Source organism: Ambystoma mexicanum, chromosome 11, assembly GCF_040938575.1.
Source record: "Ambystoma mexicanum isolate Mex_15411 chromosome 11, UKY_AmexF1_1, whole genome shotgun sequence".
In the NCBI taxonomy this organism is placed as follows: domain Eukaryota; kingdom Metazoa; phylum Chordata; class Amphibia; order Caudata; family Ambystomatidae; genus Ambystoma; species Ambystoma mexicanum.
This window is the reverse complement of record NC_090934.1, coordinates 724,253,716-724,274,949: the sequence shown is the minus strand read 5'-3', so window position 1 is coordinate 724,274,949 and position 21,234 is coordinate 724,253,716. Positions and strand designations below refer to the sequence as shown.

The window sequence follows — 21,234 nt, the reverse complement described above, 5'->3', positions numbered from 1 at the left end:
GTGTGTAGATGGTGTTTGCAAATCTTACCCAGAACGGCCCGCACATGTCCAACGTGTTCTTGTTCAGAGGAGGAGTACACCAGGATGTCATCGATATACACAAGGGAACAGACATCAATGAGTTCTCGAAGGACGTCATTCATAAAATGCTGGAACGCAGCAGGGGCGTTGTATAGGCCAAACGGCATGACTTGGTATTCAAACAGGCCGTACTTGGTACGGAAGGCCGTCTTCCATTCGTCCCCTTCTTTTATAAGCACCAGGTGATAGGCCCCTCTCAAGTCCAATTTGGTATAGATCTTTGCTTCCTTAACCTGGTCCAATAACTCCGGAATCAGGGGTAGTGGGTAACGGTTTTTTACAATTATCTGGTTCAATGCGCGGTAGTCAATACACGTTCTCAGTTCGCCCTCCTTTTTCGGTACGAATAATAACGGCGCCGCGGCCGATGACTTGGACGGGCGAATAAACCCATTGGCCAGGTATTGCTTCAGGTAGGCCTTCAAATGCTGATTTTCAGGTTCGGTAAGCACGTAAATGCGCCCGCATGGGACTTGGACTCGTGGCAGGAGATCGATTTGGAAGTCGTAAGGCCGATGAGGTGGCCAACGTATTTGCCTGCTCCTTCTGGAAAACGTCCTGGAAATCTTGGTAGTGAGCCGGCAAAGTCAAAACCCCTCCAAGGGTATGAGCCAAGCCTTCTCGCACCGGAGAAGTTGCAAGCTTGGACTTCCGCCCCTTCGGGTAACAGGTGTGCGTGCAGCTGTGGGCGAAAACTAACTCGCGAGTTCGCCAGTTGATTCGGGGGTTATGGGCCACCAACCATGGCATTCCCAGGATCAGCCCAAAGTGAGGAGCTTTAATCAGGTCATAGGCTATGATTTTGCAATGTCCATCTTCACACAGGAGAGTGAGTTCCGAGGTGCACTCTGATACAGGACCAGAAGCGGTTTCGGTGCCATCAACTGTGGTTACGGTCTGTGCGGTTGTCTTGGAGCACAGGACTAGGCCCATCTTTGCTGCGAGAACTCGATCAATATAGTTCCCAACAGCCCCGCTGTCTAGGTACGCTTCTAAAGAATGCATCTCAGATGACGGTTGGTGGGGAATAATGATCACTGGTAGTGCAAAATGGGAGGTCTGAAACTGGATTTCCTCGCTCGACAATTGGACCCCTACAATTGCCGGGCTTGGTCGTTTCCCGACTCCTCCTCTGGTATTTCCTTATCTGTGGCACCAACTGCTCGCCTGGGGGGCTTGACCGAGCAGTCCTTTAAAAAATTACCCGCTTTTCCGCAATACAGACACAATTGCATCTCCCTCCTTTTGTCCCTTTCGGCCTTGGTTATAGGGGGCCTAACTTCACTGGTTCCATCAGAGCCCAGTGGGGTGTGATCCTTGGGACGGACGAACAAGGGACTTGAATCTGACCTTCCTCGATCATTCTTCCTAGCCTGCAGGCAACAGTCCAACTGTACCACCAAACCAATGAATTCGGCGCAATCCCGGGGTGTATCCACCACTTGGGCCAAAATGTCTTTTAGCTCCCCGCGAAGACCCCGATGAAACAACGTGGTTCGTTTATCCTCAGGCTAGTCCGCTTCGGCCACCAGTCGATTAAAGGTTGCTATGCAAGTTAACAGGTCCTGACTCCCTTGGCGGAGTGACAAAAGTTCGTTATCCAGGGCTTGCCCATGGTGGCGTGGGGCAAAGAGTTTCTCTAGTTCCCGTTGGAACCCATCAAAGTCTTGCAGCACAGGGTCGTCTCGCCTGATGAATGGAACTGACCAGTCGTCTGCACTCCCACTTAAGTACAAGAGTACGAAAGCCACATGTGCGTGGTCTGTGGGAAACGCCCCCGGCCTACATAAAAAGTGGTGGTGACATTGATTAATGAAAGTGGCGTATCTCCGGGGGTCCCCCGCAAACCGTTCCGGAGGAGCCAGTGGAACAGTCTCAGGAAGGTTAATTTGAACTGGACTTTTCGCGGTAGCCCGGGTGTAGGGACTTACTCTGGGTAACTGGGTTTGTCCTGCCTGTGACTGGAGGAGTTGTCTTCCAAGGTCATCAGTCCTTTCCTTGGCGACAATCACTTCTCTTTGTAATGCATTAGTCTCCTGTCGCGCAGAATGGACTTCCGCACGCAATTGCCCCAGCAATTGGGCCAGCTGGTCAGTTTCTGACGTTTCCATAATAGACGCTCAGGCGGGTTTATATGTTAGGGCTTCGTGTTCTGTAACGCTCACCTGTTTTTTTTCACGGGGACGTCTCCAGACACACACCTGAGGGCTCTTCGGTACCCTTTGCCCGTCCCGATCCCCTGGATAAGCGGATTCAGCTCTAGAAGACAGGAGGGGCAGCTTAGATGATTTCCTACTAGATCGCCCACCTCCCACGTCCCTGTGCAGGTTCCTTAAGGGCGAATCTCACCTTATTGATGTTAACGGTGCGCTCTCCGTCTTGCCGCTCCGGGCAGAGGCGCGTCGATTTTGGGCCCGTTCCGCCGAGTTGCTTCGCTGGCGAGGGCCGGAGTTCAGACCGGCTGCAAGTCCTTCTTCAGGTAAGTCTTAGTAAGTGAGAGAAAAGTCTTTATTGATGAGAGTAAGTCTTTATAGGTGAGAATAAGTCTTTGGCATATGAGCTAACTCTTGTCCTCGTTGCTGGTGGTGGAGATCGCGAAGCCGAAGACTGGTTCAAGCAGGTAAGCAAAGTCGCCATGCGGCGCTGAAAGTGTCCTTGCACATGACTAACCTGCTAACTTTGTCTTGCAGACCTCGACGGGCTGGAGTTGGAGGAACCCCCGAAGGAATGAAGAAATCGGGGGCAGCGCAAGTTGGGCAGCTTTGAAGAACAGATGAAGCAGCTAACGGGAGAGAGTTGAGCTGATACCTGCTTCGGATGACTAGGAAGCCACAGGACGCTGCAAAGTGGTAAGTATGGCGATGGTCTTGCCTTGGTTACTCCGATGTCGAAGGATGCTGCTGAATTGGTAAGTGTGGCGATGGTCTTGCCTTGGTTACTCCGAGGTCGAAGGATGCTGCTGAATTGGTAAGTATGGCGATGGTCTTGCCTTGGTTACTCCAAGGTCAAAGGATGCTGCTGAATTGGTAAGTATGGCAATGGTCTTGCCTTGGGTACTCCGAGGTCGAAGGATGCTGCTGAGCTGGTAAGCGGGGTGTTGGTCAGGCCCAGGAAGGCTCCGAAGACGATGGATGAAGCTGAGCAGGTAAGGATGCAGAGCAGGATGAGCGTCAAGCTGCAAAGGCAGAATAACGTGAAGCGCGTGCTCTTGGTCAGGCATGGTTTAAATAGCTAGGTAGTATCCCAGGTGCCTTTGGGGCGGGCCCCACCCTGGAAGCTGGACTGCAGCATACCGTTCTCCAGTATTCCGTATGGGGGCGGCCATGCTTATCCATTGGCCATAGGAAGCCCGTCCCAGTGAGCATCTCCTATGCCAGCAGCGCCAGGACTGGCTCCAGGGCATCCGAGGAGGCCCCAATAGGGTTCGTAAGGGCTTGTGTCTTCTTGAGGGAGATAAGGTTGTGACAGGACGCCTCACTCGCTGGGTTGGGGGCTCACTACCTTCACCACACAGCTCAGGGTCTGTGGTCTCACGCAGCAGTACAGAACCACATCAATCTGCTAGAACTACTGGCACTGCTCAAAGACCTTCAGGCGTTCGAATCTCATCTAGCGAACCAATCTGTGCAAATCCTGACAGACAGCACTACAGCGATGTTTTACATCAACAAACCGGGGGGTACACGTTCTCCAAATCCGTCCAGGCTTGCGCAACTAATTTGGAAATGGGCACTCAAATAGAAAATATTCCTATCGTCACAGCACGTTCCAGGGGAACTCAACTGTCCCGCAGACTCATTGAGCAGAGATCCCCTACCAGAGGAACATGAGTGGCAACTACACGCATGGGTAGTAGAACACCTCTTCTCTCAATGGGGTTTCCCCACAATAGACTTGTTTGCTACAAGCGAAAACAGACAATGCCCAGACTTCGCCTCCAGGTTCCCCCAGCCAGGCTCCTAGGGGAACGCCCTATGTATGAACTGGTCAGGGAAATTTGCTTATACTTTTCCCCCAAGCCTCTAATGAGGACGGTTGTGAACAAGATCCACAAGGAACAGGTGACGCTCATCCTAGTTGCTCCTATGTGGGTAAGACAACGCTGGTATCCACCTCTGCACAAACTGGTGATGTGTGATCCCATCAAACGCCTGTGCTTGTATAATCTGCTCACTCTGCACGGGGGAATAACAGTGCACCCTCAACCTCACTCAATGAACTTGGCAGCATGGCTCCTGAGGTCATAGAGTTTGAACATCTTAATCTGCCACAGAGATGAATGGATATCTTAAGAAAATCAAGAAAGCCTAACACTAGGCACCGTTATTTTTACAAGTGGAGGAGGTTTGTAATTTGGTGCCAGTCTAAACAAATTAACCCCATAGAATGTACTCCTTCCCACATTATAACTTATATGCTCCACTTGCTAGATGCAGGGTTAGTATTCAACTCTTTAAAGGTCCACTTGGCGGCTTTGTCAGCCTATACCACTTCCCACAATAAGGTCTAATGGTGGAAGGTACCTGCCATCAAAGCATTCATTGAGGGAGTAAAGAGACTCCACCCTCCAATTTCCAACCCGCCGCCAGCATGGGATCTCAATGTTGTACTCGCTAAGCTCATGGGACCCCCTTTCGAGCTGATGCATAAGTCTAGTCTCAAACACCTGACTTATAAAACTGCCTTCTTAGTGACCATCACTTCCATAAGAAGAGTTAGTGAAATACAAGCATTGTCAGTGCAGGATCCTTTCTTTGTTGTACACAAAAACAAGTTGATTTGACGTACTCACCCTAGGTTCTCCCCTAAGTTCATCTCTAAATTTCACGTAAACCAGTCTGTTGAGCTACCAGCTTTCTTCCAGGAACCCACAAGCTCAGCTGAGGTAAAACTCCACACACTAGATGTGAGACGAGCAGTCTTCTACTATGTAGACAAGACCAGACAGCTAAGAAAAACAGATCAACTGTTTGTCTCCATGACGCCAGGCAGAGAAGGTGGCCGCATTTCAAAAAATGCCATCTCTAGGTGGATAGTCAGATGTATACTATTGTGCTATTCCCTATCGGACAAGACGCAGCCTTTTACGCCCAGAGCTCACTCCACAAGGAGCACAGGAGCCACTCTGGATTTCATTGCAAATGTCCCTCTAGACAGTATTTGCAAAGTAGCTACATGGAGTTCAATATACACTTTCACTCAGCACTACTGCATTGACACTCATTCCAAGACAGATACACAAGTGGGACACGCGATTCTAAGACATCTGTTCACCCATGAACCTTCTCACATCCCACCACCTTCTTCTAACACTGATCGCTAATCTATGCACAGCATGTGATGTAAGCAAATTGCATAAGCCTCAGAAGGGATACATTACTCACTGTAATCGTATTTCTGTTGCTTGTATCTGCTTAGATTCACATGCGCCCACCCTTCCTCCACTCAGAGAGAAGGCGCAAGGACGCTTATGAGCTTGTCTGATAGCATCTGCTTGGATACAACTGTACTCAGGCTACACCTCATGCTACCTCATGCCAGAAAAATAACAATCTGAGGGACCTCGACCAGTGAGGGATCATGGGTACAGTGGACATCACAATAGGGATAGTATTACTGGCACGGCCTGTCGACGTCCCTTTTCGAGTTTCAAAAACAACAAGTGTAATACTCCACAGCTTCCACTGTTTCCTAATCTGTTTCAGTCTCTCAAACACCCACAATATTGTTGCAAAATATACTGATTATATGTCCAAGGTGATGTCGATGTTCGTCCCTATGTTCAAGGTGCTTCACATGTAGTTGAGCGCTGAAAAATAAAGTAGTGTGTTGAGTGCAAGGGGTCAGAAATGCGAGTTGGATACAAGGTATTCATATTATCAAGTAACGACATTTATTGAACAAAAATGGGTTGGGAAACTGCCCAACTGGCCCTATTCTCAGAGAGCTTCCCTACCTAAAAATCATTTTTAAGGATTAGTCTGTGTCAGGAAGTCAGTAACTGAAAAGCAGTCCTTGTGTTCTAAACGTCCTATCCTGACCCCCACACTAATACAAAACAACAAAGGGTGCAAGGAAATGTATTTTTCTTGATGTTAGCAAAAAGTGTGCAAAACCAAAATGGAATAATGACTCCAACAAAAATGTAGAGACCCTTGGACCCAGAGGATGGTTCCCTTCCCCTGGTTTCTTGGATAGGTTGGCAACGTTTCCACTAACGCTGCTTCCACTAGCGGCCCGACACCGAGGAGCTTCGGCGCAGCTCCTCGTGTCTCCATGGCTTTTCCTGCTTGGCTGCGGCATACCTCCTTCTGTCCGAGTAATTTCTTCTGTGTGTCTCGCATTTGCAAGTCTCTGCCTGGAATGTACCCACCTCCCCTGCACTGCTTGACTTCTTAGTGCGGTCACCATCTTTAAAAGTCCAGCACATTGTAGACTTTGAAAAACAACTAGCCTGCACATTGCACTTCGGGTTCCTATCACTCTGAACAAACTCCTTCCTCCTCCTCCTCCCTGTCTCAGTACCCGAGTGATTATGGGAGTTGAAGTCCATGGATATCATTGGGCTTCTACTTTCCAAATAGTTTTTTCTCAGGATACTTACAATAAGGCATATTAGAAACCGAGGGTAGTATGTTTGAGTTGTGGGTATTTGCGCCAAAGGTGGAGGCCTGACTAGAATTCAATAGGCCATTAGGAATTTGGGTATCAAAGGGTCTTCTTCATGGGAAGGGTGGAATACTGCGTTTCGACCAATGGAGCCAAAACCTCTCCCCGGCAGTTGTCCCCTCCCATGCGATCCTCCCTCATAAAACCACCCCCAGGGTCAGGAAGCGTCTGTCGTCCACTGGTCACATGAGAGGTCGTCACTGCAGGGAAATCTGTGATGACTCCATGGGAGTCATCACATCAGTCAAGCATGATTGCGTGCCCTCAAGGAATTATACTTTCAAATATATACATCACACAAGAGAAGTGGAAACCTGGTGGCGTATTTCTTTGGAATGTGAAAAAATACGCATTAATCTAGCGCTGGTTAAAGTTTTACTGGCCATTTTTTTTTAAAAAATGAAGAATTAATACCATCAGTGACAATTGAAGAAACATCCTAATAACATCAGGCCATTAGATATGGGTAGGATGAGTTCCCTGGATGGCCACGTATGTGGGTTAGGTAGACAATTATTGCTGCATGATTAATTTAATCTTCGTTACATGTGTCCAAGTTTTAATGAAAAATTGTGCGTTCATTAGTTTTCCTCTTGTTTTCTTTGTAACAGAAAACTCTTGTGAATCGAAATGTAACAGCTAAAGGTTTTCATTTTTGTTACCCAAATATAGCTAATAAAAACAAATATTAATAAATATATACATTTCTTGATAATACAGCTAACTTAAACATATACCTTGTATTAAAGCAGGGTTGTAAATTAACATAGTCTGAAAAACATGTATCATTGGAGAAAACTATGGAGTTGCACAAGGCAATGCTGGAAAGAATTTATGAGGATCTAGGATATTCCCCTTGATCAGCTGTAGGCTTTACTTTTTTCGTCTGCCCAAAACTCCGTATTGTAAACATTTCAGAGACCATTCAAAGAAGAGCTTGTAGTACACATGTAATCACTTCTGAGTTATCCATGTATATACCGTGAAAGCAGTATGATCTGTTTCTAAGCTCTGTAAGCAGGACTACTCAAAAAGCAGTAGTCTACTGCCTGAGTTCGTAGGGTTGGAAAGTATGGTATTGCATATGTAACACAGGAATGGATTTGAGATGTTTGCCTAAATTATTTCCCTGAAAACAGTTTTCACAAACAGGAGCTACTTGGAACAATTCGGACACCTGTCGTATCAGTCAAGGGAAGGCTGTAACACTGCAAAATTGGGAAATGCATCACGTTTTCTTTATTTGTTTTTTAAAAATATAATTAATTTCCAAGCATTAAGACAGGTACTTGTGTCACTTACTGTTTCAAAGTGCACTACATAATCTGAATACCTGCAAGATCACATTAGAAATGAAAGTAAAATTAGAAAATACTAATAATTACTGTAAAGTACAAAGGGCCTCATTACACGTTTGGCAGTATTTCGGTGGTCAGTCTACCAAACTGATTTACCATTAACAACACTTGGTCCCAAGGATTTACTGCAGGATTACAAGTGGTGGTAGGCGGTGTAAATCCCTCTTTTGGCAGTCCATAGATTCCATGGGGATTTTGGTGATTTTCGCTGGCAGTAATTCTGGCAATTCTTGGCGGTAAGGTTGTAGATTTCCCTCCAGCTTTTTGCTGGAGGAAAATCCTCCACCTCGCCACCAAACATGTAGCTCGGCGGTGCGGTAATGTGGCAGTAACTGGATTACCGCCATGATACTGCTGTTTTTTACTGCACCACCATACGTGTAATGACTCTCAAAGTACTAAATCTGGTAACCTCTTTCGGGCTGAGAGACATTTTTTAGAATACTGACATAACATGACCACATAGGTTTTCTCTAGCAGTCATCTTCAAATTCCCCATGTTTCAGCTCCCCCTGAAACAGGTTGAAACTCTCCAAGTTACGTCTTACCCCAAGCGTGAAATATAGTTTCTCTCTGATGGCCGGCTGGGTGTAGAATAACATGCATGCTGAGGTACGAGAAGTTCGAAATTTCCTGTCCATTTGAGAAATTAATCCAAGTTTTTCCGTTTGTCTGAATTCCTTTTACTTTGGCTGAAGTGCAAGGTGCCACCGTTAGCAGGATTTGTGCTGTTTTATGAAGTGTGCCATCCAAATCATTGCAGATAGATTAATTGATGTATACTTACACTCCTAGTCCTTTTGTGGCATACAAAAGAGTGCCTGAAAGGGACCTCCACTTGTGTGTGTCTAGATAGCAATTCCTCATAGAATACTGGCTAGGAACCTCTGAGGATTCGACATTATGCCTGTCGGCTCTTTAATCATTCCGCATTGTAGCCTTTCAAATATGGAGACATCATTACTCCAATTCCCCAGCAACCACTTCTTTGAAGCAGTCCTAAATAGTGGCATGCGGTAAAGCCACCACTATTTTACCTGAAGAGTAAGGATGCATAATATGGCCAATTTTATACACCCGTCCACCCTCCTTCCAACAGTAACCAACTCCCCCTCCTTTCCTGCAATACAGTACATTTGCTTTGACCCCTGAAAACCCCTCAACACAGAGTACATCACCCACAGGTTGTGGTCTGGCCTCAGGAATCTAATCTTAAACAAGGTATAGCTATCCCAGGTGTTTGCAGTGACAAGTGTGATAAGAAAACAATGTGCAGGAGACAGCATACAAAAAAGCAGTGTGAGGACAAAACATTACGAGGGGTCATGGAACGTAAACGGTGTTGCAGGAGCATAGTGCGATAGATAGGTCTTGAGTTGCTTCTGGAACTTTACGCGGTTCTGCTCAAGTTTGAGAGAGACAGGGAGGCTGCTCTAGACGGAGGCCCCAGCAGAAGACAAAGATCTACCCACCACTCTCTGCCTGGAGAAGAGTCTGACCCTCAGAGAGTTGGAGGTGGATGAGCAGAGGTCAGATTATTAGGAAGAGAGAGTTGGATGTAGTGTGGTCCCCAGCCTCAGAAAGCATTGTGGGCGATGCAGAGGGTCTTGAACTTGATCCTTGCAGCCACTGGGAGCCAGTGAAGAGATTTCAGGGCTGGAGAGCTATGATCCCTGGGCTTGAGGCCAAGGACAAGTCTCGCAACCCTGTTCTCGATTAGTTGCAAGGGGTGAAGTGTAGAGACAGGCAGATTTAAAAAGAGGCTGTTGCAGTAGTCCAGCCTAGAGAGAACCAGGGCTCTGGAGACAGTGAGCTTTTGGGGGAAAGTGAGAAAAGGAAGAATACCTCTGAGAAGGTGCAGCTGTGGTAGTGGGACCTCTTAGAGTTGTCAGAGATGTGAGGAGAGAAGTAGAGGGTGGAGCCGAAGAAGACCCATGGTTCTTTGCCTTACAGGAAGGTGAGGGTAGAGGGCCCAGGGTGGGCGGTGAGAGTGAAAGAGGGAAGGCGGGAGCAGGGATGCCAGTGAGAAGGATCTTGGTCTTACTGGCATTAAGGCAGAGATCGTTGGAGGCACACAATTCTTGAATAGTGGATAGACAGTCAGGTATGAGCGAGAGAGCAGAAGAGGCTGAAGGGAGCCTGAAGGAGAGCTGAGTGTCATCCACATAACATTGAAAGTTAGAACAGAAGGTAGAGATGAGGTGGGCCAGAAGTGCCAAGTAATGGTTGAAAAGCCAGGGTGAGAGGTTAGAGCTGTGGGGAACACCACATGTAAAGATAGAGGTGGTAGAGAGAAAGGACCCTTGTTGGACCTGGGAGGGTCAATTGGAGAGAAAGGAGGTCCACCAGGCTAGGTCCTGACCCGTGATGCCCAGGTTGTCACAGAGGCGATTGATCAGGATGCCGTGGTTGACCGTATCGAAAGCAGAGGATAGATCAAGGAGAGTGAGGACAGAAGGAAGGTTAGCGTTGAGATTAGAGAGCAAGTCTTCACGGGTGTTCAGGAGCGCAGTTTCCCTGCTTCTGGCTGCTCTAAAGCCAGACTGGTGGTCATGGAGACAACCAACAGATTCAGTATGAAGAGTATAAAATCACTTTTATATTCAAATACATGACATGCATTTTTTTAAACCATTGCAAAAATGAGGTTTTACCTATAGAAAAGTAAAGGTTAAAAATGATGCATCATTTTACAATATTAAACGCATGCCTAAGCTTAAATCAAGCACATAGTTCCCACAGGTGGCACTAAATGATATTCAGAAGCAAGCACTAATTTCCCTCCCCGGTGCCACATTTCAGAGGTGTGTGGCCGCCCAAAAGGTGCAAGCATGAAATAGTTCATAGAGATGTTAAAATGGCAAAGAGTAAATCTGAATGCGCAAGTGCATCAAGAGAAAGGATACCCAAAGCCATAGAAGGGTGAGTACAAACACTGTGTGTCAAAGGTACACACTGTTTTGCAGCTGTAAAGGTGTCCCCTAAAGATATTAATTCCGCCATCTTTACAGAAGCTGCCCAGTGCTAAGCAGGCAAATAGCATCCCTGCTGGGTTTATCATTTGTCCTTGATGACATTCTGCTGCACGCTCAGTATTACCAAGAGAACCAACTGCAAAGCATGTCACACAATGCGTAACTGTTTATAAGTAATCTTTACATTTTCCAGCACAAAGCTGTGGTAGGGCAGGAGCCCCCTCCACCATCTCGCCGCGCTCAGGAGGAGCTGCCCAGCATTCATCCATAGACCCAAATCTAAAATCTGCCTGATCCTCCGATTTGACATCCGGATGAAAACCGCGTATGCCACTATGCCCAGTGATCTGAAAAAGGCATCAGAAATCTCTACCTTATCCGCGGCTACCTAGTGGAGCGAAGGAGAAGCTGTTAAGATGGCCGCCGCCTACACATTGTTTGGGTGTTGCTAAGCTACAACCCCCAGCTGGAGCACAAGCCTTCCAATTGGCCGCCAACCCCTATTTCCACACAGCCAAACGACCGGAAGGCGCGAGCCGGGTCCCCTCACAAGAAGGCCCTCATAAAAAGGCTCACTGACTGTCTGTGCACCACTTTCCAGCCCGAAGCCGTGGTAGGGCAGGCCCCCCCCTCTACTATCTCGCCGCGCTCCAGGAGGAGCTGCCACAGCATTCATTCATAGACCCACATCTAAAATCTGCTTGATCCTCCGATCCTACATCCGGATGAAAACCGCGTATGCCACTATGCCCAATTATCTGAAAAAGGCATTTGAAATCTCTGCCTTATACACGTCTACCTCGTGGAGCGAAGAAGAAGCTGTTATGATGGTCGCCGCCACCGCATTGTTTTGGTGTTGCTAAGCAACAACCCCCAGCTGGAGCACAAGCCTTCCAATTGGCTGCAGACCCCTAGTTCCGCATAGACAAGCTACCGGAAGGTGCGAGCCGGGTCCTCTCACAAGAAGACCCTCATAAAAAGGCCTCTCTACACACTAATGTTACCTGTGTATTGACCTTGCTCTGCCTAGACTTCGCCACACTATCATCTTGACTAGCAAACCCCATTAGACCGGGATACATACTGTTCTGCCGCCTATGATTATGCTGACTAGCGTTCATTGCATCACATACTAGACTGCAGCACAATTGACTTAGATACAATACGAAATACAGTATTTGTATTTTCAGATTTAAAGTCTGCCTGGCCAAATGCCATAGGTACTCAAACTAATACCCGCCTACTGATTATAACATGTACGCTGCTAGCCACCTCTTAGTTACCTTCTTACTCATTCTAGCTCAGGCTCTCCTTCGTGTAATAGTAGCTAATCATTCTCTTCCAGAGATGTCAAAAGTAACTATAAATATGACCTCATCATTACTAGGGATTAAACCCTCAACATTTCTGCCATCCCTCTACTTTAACTCACACTACCTAAATATCAGACCAACTACATTCTTACCCGAATTAAACTAAACTATCAAGGCTCCTTGTGTCGACCTAGTCGCCAACTCAGAAGCAACACAAACCCTAACTCCATCACAATGGATCAACCTATGAACTAAGAAACCCACACCTAACCAGCCTTGCATCATAAGAGACAGAAATGCCAGACTCGGTTCTAGACTCCACAGAAACGTCTCCCCACAGCCTAAACCACAAGACATACCCATCACTCCTACAGTGACAAATAACTCTACCTCAACGACTTCCAAGAAAAAAAGAGATAACCTAGGAAAGGATCGAAGTAACCTCCCAGACGCGACTAGCCTCCATCTAAAAGGTGCTCTAATTAACGCCAGATCGCTGGTGGCCCATGCCACTGATGTGGCCCATGCCACCGATATAACACAGAAGACTTAGACTTCCTAGCTGTATCTGAGACTTGGTTACATGAGGCTGCAGGACAGGCCTCATTACGACCCTGGCGGTCCGGAAATAACGGTGGCGGTAAACCCGCCGCCACCGTTGTTTCCGGACCGCCTGATCCCGACCCCTGCAGGCGGGAGGTGATGTTCCCGCCAGGTCTGACCTGGCGGGTTTAACACCTCCCGCATGCAGGCGGACGAGGAAACACCGGCAGCATTACGAGATGCTGCCGGTGTTTCCATGATCCCGATTCCCATTGAGTCCCATAGGACTCAATGGGAATGGGGATTTGCACCATTCCGCCTCCGTGATTCCCGGAAAACCGGGGTTGTAATGCCCTGGTAATTCCGGGAATCACGGAGGCGGAATGGTAATACGAGTCCGGCGGTAACCAGGCGGTTTTACCGCCGCGGTTACCCCCGGACTCGTAATGAGGCTATTGGCCATGCCTGACAGATACACTATTGTGAGAGCTGATAGAGTCATATCGAAAGGGGCGGCATTGCCTTCATCGCCAAGTCAAGTTAGGGCTCAGAGTAACCACATTGCCTATCGTTAAGTCTTGCAAATTACTTACAGTGAAACTCTCTACGTCTAAGACAAGTACCTTAACCATCCACTTAATCTACAGACCGCCAGGCCCTATTAGGTCCTTCGAAGAAGACATCATGACATTGCTCTCGGACAACACCAAACCTACTTCGCAAATATTGTTGCTAGGTGATTTTAACCTTGGCTATCACAACCCTAACGACCAACAGGCTAAGGTACTATCCAATGCCTTAACTGAATTAGGCTTTAAGTAAAGAGTCAATCAACCTACTCATGAGAAACGTAGAATAATAGATTGGGTAGCAGACAGCAACTCTGAGACCTCTATTTCACTTATTCAACTCCTATGCTGGACTGACCACTATCTTCTTTCCTTCACTACTCAGACCAAACGAACAGACACCAAAATGAATCAGATAGCGCCTTCCCTCCTTACGAGGAGAAAACAAAACATAACCACGGATAAGCTTATGCCTCTTCTTATACCGACCTTGAACGCTTCACCAAATGGATACCATTTTACTAGCAGCACTAGGGCTGTTTGTGCAGAATAGAATTTGAATTAAGGTCTTCTTTTTACTTTAAATAAGGGAATTGCAAATTGTGCTGTATACTGCGCGAATTGTATTTGAATTGCTCTTACTTGATTTTAGTTAGAAGTATTCTTGAAGACTTGCATGGGTGAAATCAGGTTTTTACATACCACCGTGCACACGTTAAGCGTCGCTAAGAACTACAACTCCCTTGCTACTTGTAGTTCCCCCTGCTCTAAAAGACACGTCAGGTGTCAGGCGTGTCAGTGCCGGTGCGTCGAAGCCGGTTTGCTCCGGTATTTAAACTGTACTGTTAAACTGGAGTCTGCTGCAGAGTCTTTCGGTCTGTGGTTCTGACAAGACTCTACAGCGTTTTGCTCCTGAACTTTGTGAGGAATTGAAAGGATTCTCGTGAAAGAAAACCCCTGCTGAATGGCTTCGCACAGCACACAACCACAACTTTCGCCCTGCGGTGAGTGATAAGCCCTCCCTCCCTCCCCCCTGTTCGTCCAATCATTCTCCTCACCCCCGCACCGCTCCCTCCACTACCACGGCGTGTGCTCCGGCGGACACCTGCAGCCCCCTCTGTGCCTTCCTCCTCCTACCTGTGGACTGCGCCAGGCACAGGGGCGTGCCTCTTCAGCTGCCCGCCGCACCCCTCAGTGGGGCCCCGCTGGGGGTCTCCGGCATCCGCCTTCAAGCCTGGCGGCCACCTCCCTGCACTTATCTGGTGGACCGACAAGATCTCCTCGCTCCCCCGTGACTGAACTAGGAAGCCTCCGTTTACCAAGCACCGCAACACCAGCGTCTCAGCTCCCCAGCCCAACGCCTTTCCCTCAAGTGTCTGCGGCTTCCCTGTGCTGCCGTTTCTATCCCAACACTTGACAGAGCCACCTGCTCTCTTCGTCCTTCACCACCCCTACCAGGAAGACACTGTCCACCCCCCTCCTCCCTTCCACTTCCTCACTGCTAGACTGTTCGTGGACCGCGCTGTGAGCGCTGTTTCTCCGCCCCAGGAGACCATTCTCTCTGCCCGCATCGCCTGGTCCCCGCCTCTGTGCCCAACCTTTCAACCTCCACTCGAGTCAATTTCTTGGCGCGCATCACCCTCATTCCCAGACTGCATTCCACCCGCCCGTGCCGCTCGAGGACCACACTGAGAGCAACGGCCCACCTGATCTGAAAAGTTGGACTTCTTTGCTCGCACCATCAGTCTCCAGCTATATCAACAAACAACCAGTCTTCAAAGTAAAACCTGCGTTTTGCCGGAATACACTCACAAGCCCAGCTGCTACCTCAACTCTTGCAAAACACAGCTAAACCACCAAATACCAAAAGCACAACGAATGCAGACGGATCCTCCAAGCACTGACTCACCAGTGGCTCACTAAGAACACAAATCACCCAGAACAAGATCCAACCCTGTGTGCAAACCGGTCCAGTTCTGCAGAAGAACTAGGACCACCTCCGACACAAAGCTGTAGGAGCGTGGCACCCAGATCCACATACAGCCAAGACAATACACTTTCAGGAAACGAGAAGGACCTGCATCTGGGAAACAATACCCCACTAAGAGATTGATACTCAACGACTACACCTGCCGAGAGACCGAAAGGGCTTGCCCCTTGGATCTCAGCAGAGCTTCCTCAACGTCCACCTTACAGGAGACCGGAAGGGCCTGCCCCTTGGACCTTGTAGCCTGCAGTCTGAACATCATCGCTTCTTACTAAGCGACCACCTCTGCTGAGAGACTGGAAGGGTTCGTCCCTTGGATTTCAACAGTCTCACTAAAGCCATCTGCACAGGAGACCGAAAGGGCTTGTCCCTTGGATCCTGTAGCTTGTAACTGCAACATCAACCTTCGAACCTCTCACCAATCGAACACATCTGCTGTGAGACCGAAAGGACAAGGCCCTTGGATCACACAACAGATCCTCTGCAACACCCTCTACTTAGGAGACCGAAAGGGATTACCCCGTGGATCCTGTAGAGTACAATTGTACTTTTGCACCACTTTCACTGTTAGGAGACCGAAAGGGCTTCCCCCTTGGATCCTAACCGAAACTTCTATAATACAGCTTCCTCCAAGAACCCAGAAAGAATATCGCCTTAGGTTTCTACATTGCAGCATCAATAAACACTCTCCTTCTCCGCCCAGGAGACCTAAAGGAATCTCTTCAACAACTTCAAAAGAGCAACTGTGACACGCTCAGCGCCTTGGACCCTGATAGGGCCTGTCCGACGGACATTGAAACAGACCCTAGACAAACAAAGGAGAAATGTCGGCAACTGGACCCAGACAGCAATCTGTTGTACGCCTTAAAACAGGACTAAGAACTAAACTCAACACAGCTGCTATGCCTGCCCTAGATTCCTCGCAATTAACTTTGGAACAATCACTTTGTAGAGCTCAGACAACAAAACCCGTCCTGAACCACCATCAACCGAAAGCAGACCTGGATATCGAGCATGCCCCCATCCCAGATGACCTTCCGAAAATAAAAACTGATCCTACAACCTCGGATCTAAATAGACAAATGAACGATCAGCAAGGCTCTCAGAATCAGACTAACATACAAGCACAAATCCATAGCCCCACTGCCACAACTGAACATCATGCTATTCAAGGCAATGACACTGATAAGGACCCTGATCTAGCACCTACCGGACCAGGAAACCCCTCTAATCAACCATCCAACGAGACTCAACCAATAGATGCTGACTCACGAAGTCACAACGAACATCAAGAACTACCACCACCGTCGTCTTTAAATCTACACCCTCTCTACCAACCAAACACCAACGAAACCGCAGTAAATGTAAAGCCAGATCTAACGATAGACGACACCTCGGTTAACGGTACCAAACAACCAAAATGTGACATGAAGGTTGCGATGCCACATGAACGACTTGCATCAACACTACGCGACACAAACGCCACCAAGAAAGCTTCTATGATAACAGAAAAATCCACCAACTTACCCTACAAGTCTCCTGATGAACTACATCAAGAACCATCTGCGCCACCCTTCGAACCAAACAAACATGAGATCTCGAACGATACTGCCAAGAAACAACCAAGCGAACATACCACTGACACACTCAAGACTCTGCCTGTCAACAAAGAAGATTCATCTGCGATTATGTAAAATTCCAACATTCAGAAAATCAGCAAATCTCATTCAGATGAACCACGACCTACCACTAGCCTACAAAAACCACCAAACAGCCTAACTCAACCAACGAAGAGGGAAAAAGCAAGACTAGCTAAACATGCATGGCTACATACTCATAACTCAATCAAACTTGCTGAAGCTCCAGAAAATCTCGATAACCAAACCATAACCAAGGCAAGAAGGCTCTCAATGGATATTACAGAAATTGAATCGATCATTCTAAGCCTCGAAAAACTAAAAGAAATATTTGGCAACATAACTGGAAACAGCCAATCACAGCTTACCTCGACTCCATGCATGACACAAGGAAATGGACAAAGACCAATTAAAAGAGAAACTGAATCAACTCAATCAAGAAACCAAAACATTCCTACTCAATTCACTTATGATACAGACGAATCCTACTACACACCTGATCCTATGACCAAGAACGAACATCCCACACCCCACTCGAGTTCAACAGAAACCAAATCTATCAATGCAAATCCAACAAACCTGATCATGAGGATCATACCAACCCAAGGATCCCGAATACTATGCTTGACCTACAAAACATGCTTATCGCAGTGCTCTCGCAATCCATGATCCTATACATGAAGTTACATGAAGCCTTGAACGATAATATCAGGGACCAAGCAACTCTTTTAGCACTGATACATTCCAAACAGATCTACCTAGAGAATGTCTTAACTACAATCGAATCTCGTTTGAATTCGGAAGCAGAGCAATCCAATCGATGGCAACAATGCCTCTCAGAAATAGCAAGAAGCGACCATCAAAAAAAAAAACAACCTTAATACTGAAGTATTAGCACTACTCAAAGCCCAACATCAACATCATACAACACAGAAACCAGATACAACAAGGGATCAATTGGCACCAGCTCCTCAACCTAAGGAAACGCTCCCACAACCAGCTGGTGGACTCCAAAACATTGGCGCAACCCCCACACAACGGAAAACTGAACCTGCCATAACCGCACAGCTAGAGACCCAAGATACCAATCATCCTATCAAGAACACCACAGAACAGTACCAGATCTTTTCGAAGGACAAACTTGGCACTATTATGAAACCACCACACTCAAAACTAACCAAAAAGACAAACTGGCTCAAGAGCCTTCCTCAGAACAATAAAGACGACAGAACAAAGTCATTCATTACCAACAGACAAGACAATGGAACAAAGCCTTCCACTAGCCAAACAGAAAATTCCTCGTCCCTCCACAAAGGACAATAAAACCTCAAATCAGCACGAACAGACTGTGGCCTTACAGACCCACGGACCAACAGATCCACTGTCCGAACACTCGACCCAAGACGAAGATCTCCTCAACCTCTCAACCCACGGAGACCAGCTAACAGATGACACACCGCCACCCAGGCATCCCGCAACGCCCTCAAGTTTCATAATAATAGATGAATACACCAACAATCACGAACCACAACAAATAGACATCTACGAAGGAATCTCAGAGGACTCACTACTAGAAACCTCAGATAAATCTCACAATCCCGGCTCCTGAGTCTCATCGCCAGCAGAATCTTATGAGCAAGTATCAGATGACTCTCTCAGCTCACGTTCATCAACCAACACTGATTGTACTTTTCCTTCATTTGTAATTCCACTCCAACAAAACCAAATATACGAAATCCACATCGAAAACAAAACAAACAGACCTGAACCATTAATACTTAGCAGAACAAACACTCTACGACTCTTTGGAGCGATTCTACAACTACAACAAATAACAACAAAAAGATTGACTTTATAACCTTCAAAGATGACAAGCACTTAGACAAGATTGTTGCTGAACTCTCTGACCCAAATGATCAAGAACTGATCTTATCAAAACGCGCCCAACTTCTCAAACTGGGCTTTAAGTGCGGGGCGTCTATATCAACAAGAAAACATCAACTGAGAAAGCAGACGAGCAACCACACCAAGGATCGCTCAGAAAATGCTACACTTTGGACTCACGGCGGCCAAGGGGAAGAGTGGAACAGACGTGACCGACCATTCAAAAGAATCTATGATCTAGAATCCTCCTTCACAGAAACTGTATCCTCAAGAATCTCAGTCTACTCTCAATCATAACAACCACTGAAACCAGACATCATATGGTCGCTCTGCTCATGGAATACTAGAGGAAACATGCATTTGTTTACCCAGCCTTCGACTGATCTTGAAAACACATCATATGTCTCCAAGAAACTTGGATCAGCGAAACGCCAGAGTGCGATGGATTCCTCACCTTCCTCAATCCCGCCATAACTAAAAAACAAGGAAGACCAGCATCAGGCCTGCTTACTCTAATCAAAATAAACCCTCAATGGAAAGTATTGACTAGTGAAAACATCAACCCCTGGATACAATTAACAATAATAACGATGATCGAGAATAACCAATCCGAAAATACTGCTGAAATAACAATTGCTATATTGAATCTATATTGCAACCCCCCAGCAATTACAACTGAGTCATTCATCAACGGTGTATTTATCACACTTTATAAACTAGTCGGAACTCATCATTGCCTAGAAATAATACTCTGTGGAGATCTTAACATCAATCTAATCACACAAAGCGGCACCCTCCGAAATTACGATCAACTTTCATCAAAAGCAACAAGGTGGATGAATGAAATACAAACTCGAGAGCTCATCCTTTTAAACCATGCAAGGAACAACTCAACCTCCTATGTGCCAACATGGGCCAGAGGAACCTCATCTGCAATTATCGACTACATTTTCCTTTCACAAACCCTGCATGAATCGGTTAAATAAGCCCAAATGATTCTCTCAGAAAACAGCGACCACAACAAGTTAACAGTGCTTTATCATGCCACCATCAAACAAGACTTAACTCCGAACTTATGTCCAGGTGAACTCGACGGAACTTCTTCAAGGCTCTGCATCCCGCAAGCAGCGATATCTCTTCTATCGACGAAATTTCACGCCTCGAACAAGACTGAACTTGAAAAACTGAATTACGAGTGGATCCTCCTTCCATTCCAACAAACAACCAAAAATCGACCACAAAAAACCCACCTACACTCGTACAACCAGGAAATAGCAGAAAAGAAAAAGGCCCTGGCGAAATCGTTAAGGCAGCTGAAGAAAACAAAAACAACAGAAAACTTCTTGCAGATATCGAAATTGAAACAGGCTTACAACAATTGGAAAAAGTCGCAAAAAAAAGTTGCTGCAAACAGATGCAGAAACCATAATGAAGACATACCAATCGAATAACACAAGAGATCTCTGGAATCTACTGAATGACAATGCTCAAAAACAGCACAAGTTAACAGCCAATGTCCCGCAAGAATCTTGGGTTGCACACTTTTCAGACATCTACGCAGATCGTCCGTTCCAACCTGAAAAAGAATCGATCAATTTCAAAGTAAAATGGATGGTAACTCGTCCGTTCCAACCTGAAAAAGAATCGATCAATATCAAAGTAAAATGGATGGTAACCGCCACCTACGAGGACCTGCTATGTATGATTAACAACCTCAATACATCAAGAGCACCTGGTCCTGATGGACTTTCAAACGCCGTATTGAAACAAGATCCTTCAGCATGGGCACACTTCATGTGCCAGATAATACACATCATAAACAGGCTCAACCAAATCTCAACCTCCTGGAGATCGGCTACAATTGTCCCCATACACAAAGAAGGACCCCGCGACCAACCCCAGAATTTCCACCCAATTGCTCTGTTGGACCCACTTGGAAAACTTTTCGCCACAACACTTTTCAGACAACTAACCTCTTGGGCAACATCCAATGGCCGGATCTCAACACGACAAACAGGCTTCACTCCTAAGGTTGGAACTAATATCAATCTACTGCTACTCCATCTCATCAAATATGAAGCCATCAACAACAAGACCACGATATATGCTGCATTCATTGACTTAAGGATGGCCTTTGATACCATATCACGGCAAAAGCTATGGGAAAAAACATGGAATTGCCCCCCGAACATTCTGGAACCAATCATCTTACTCTATT

General features: G+C 46.8%; 1 protein-coding gene across 1 annotated transcript in view; it reads left to right on the top strand.

Moving 5' to 3' along the window:
• Positions 1–21,234, top strand: part of CYB5R2 (cytochrome b5 reductase 2) — a 208,378-nt gene that overhangs the window by 114,933 nt on the left and 72,211 nt on the right. The window lies entirely within an intron of this gene.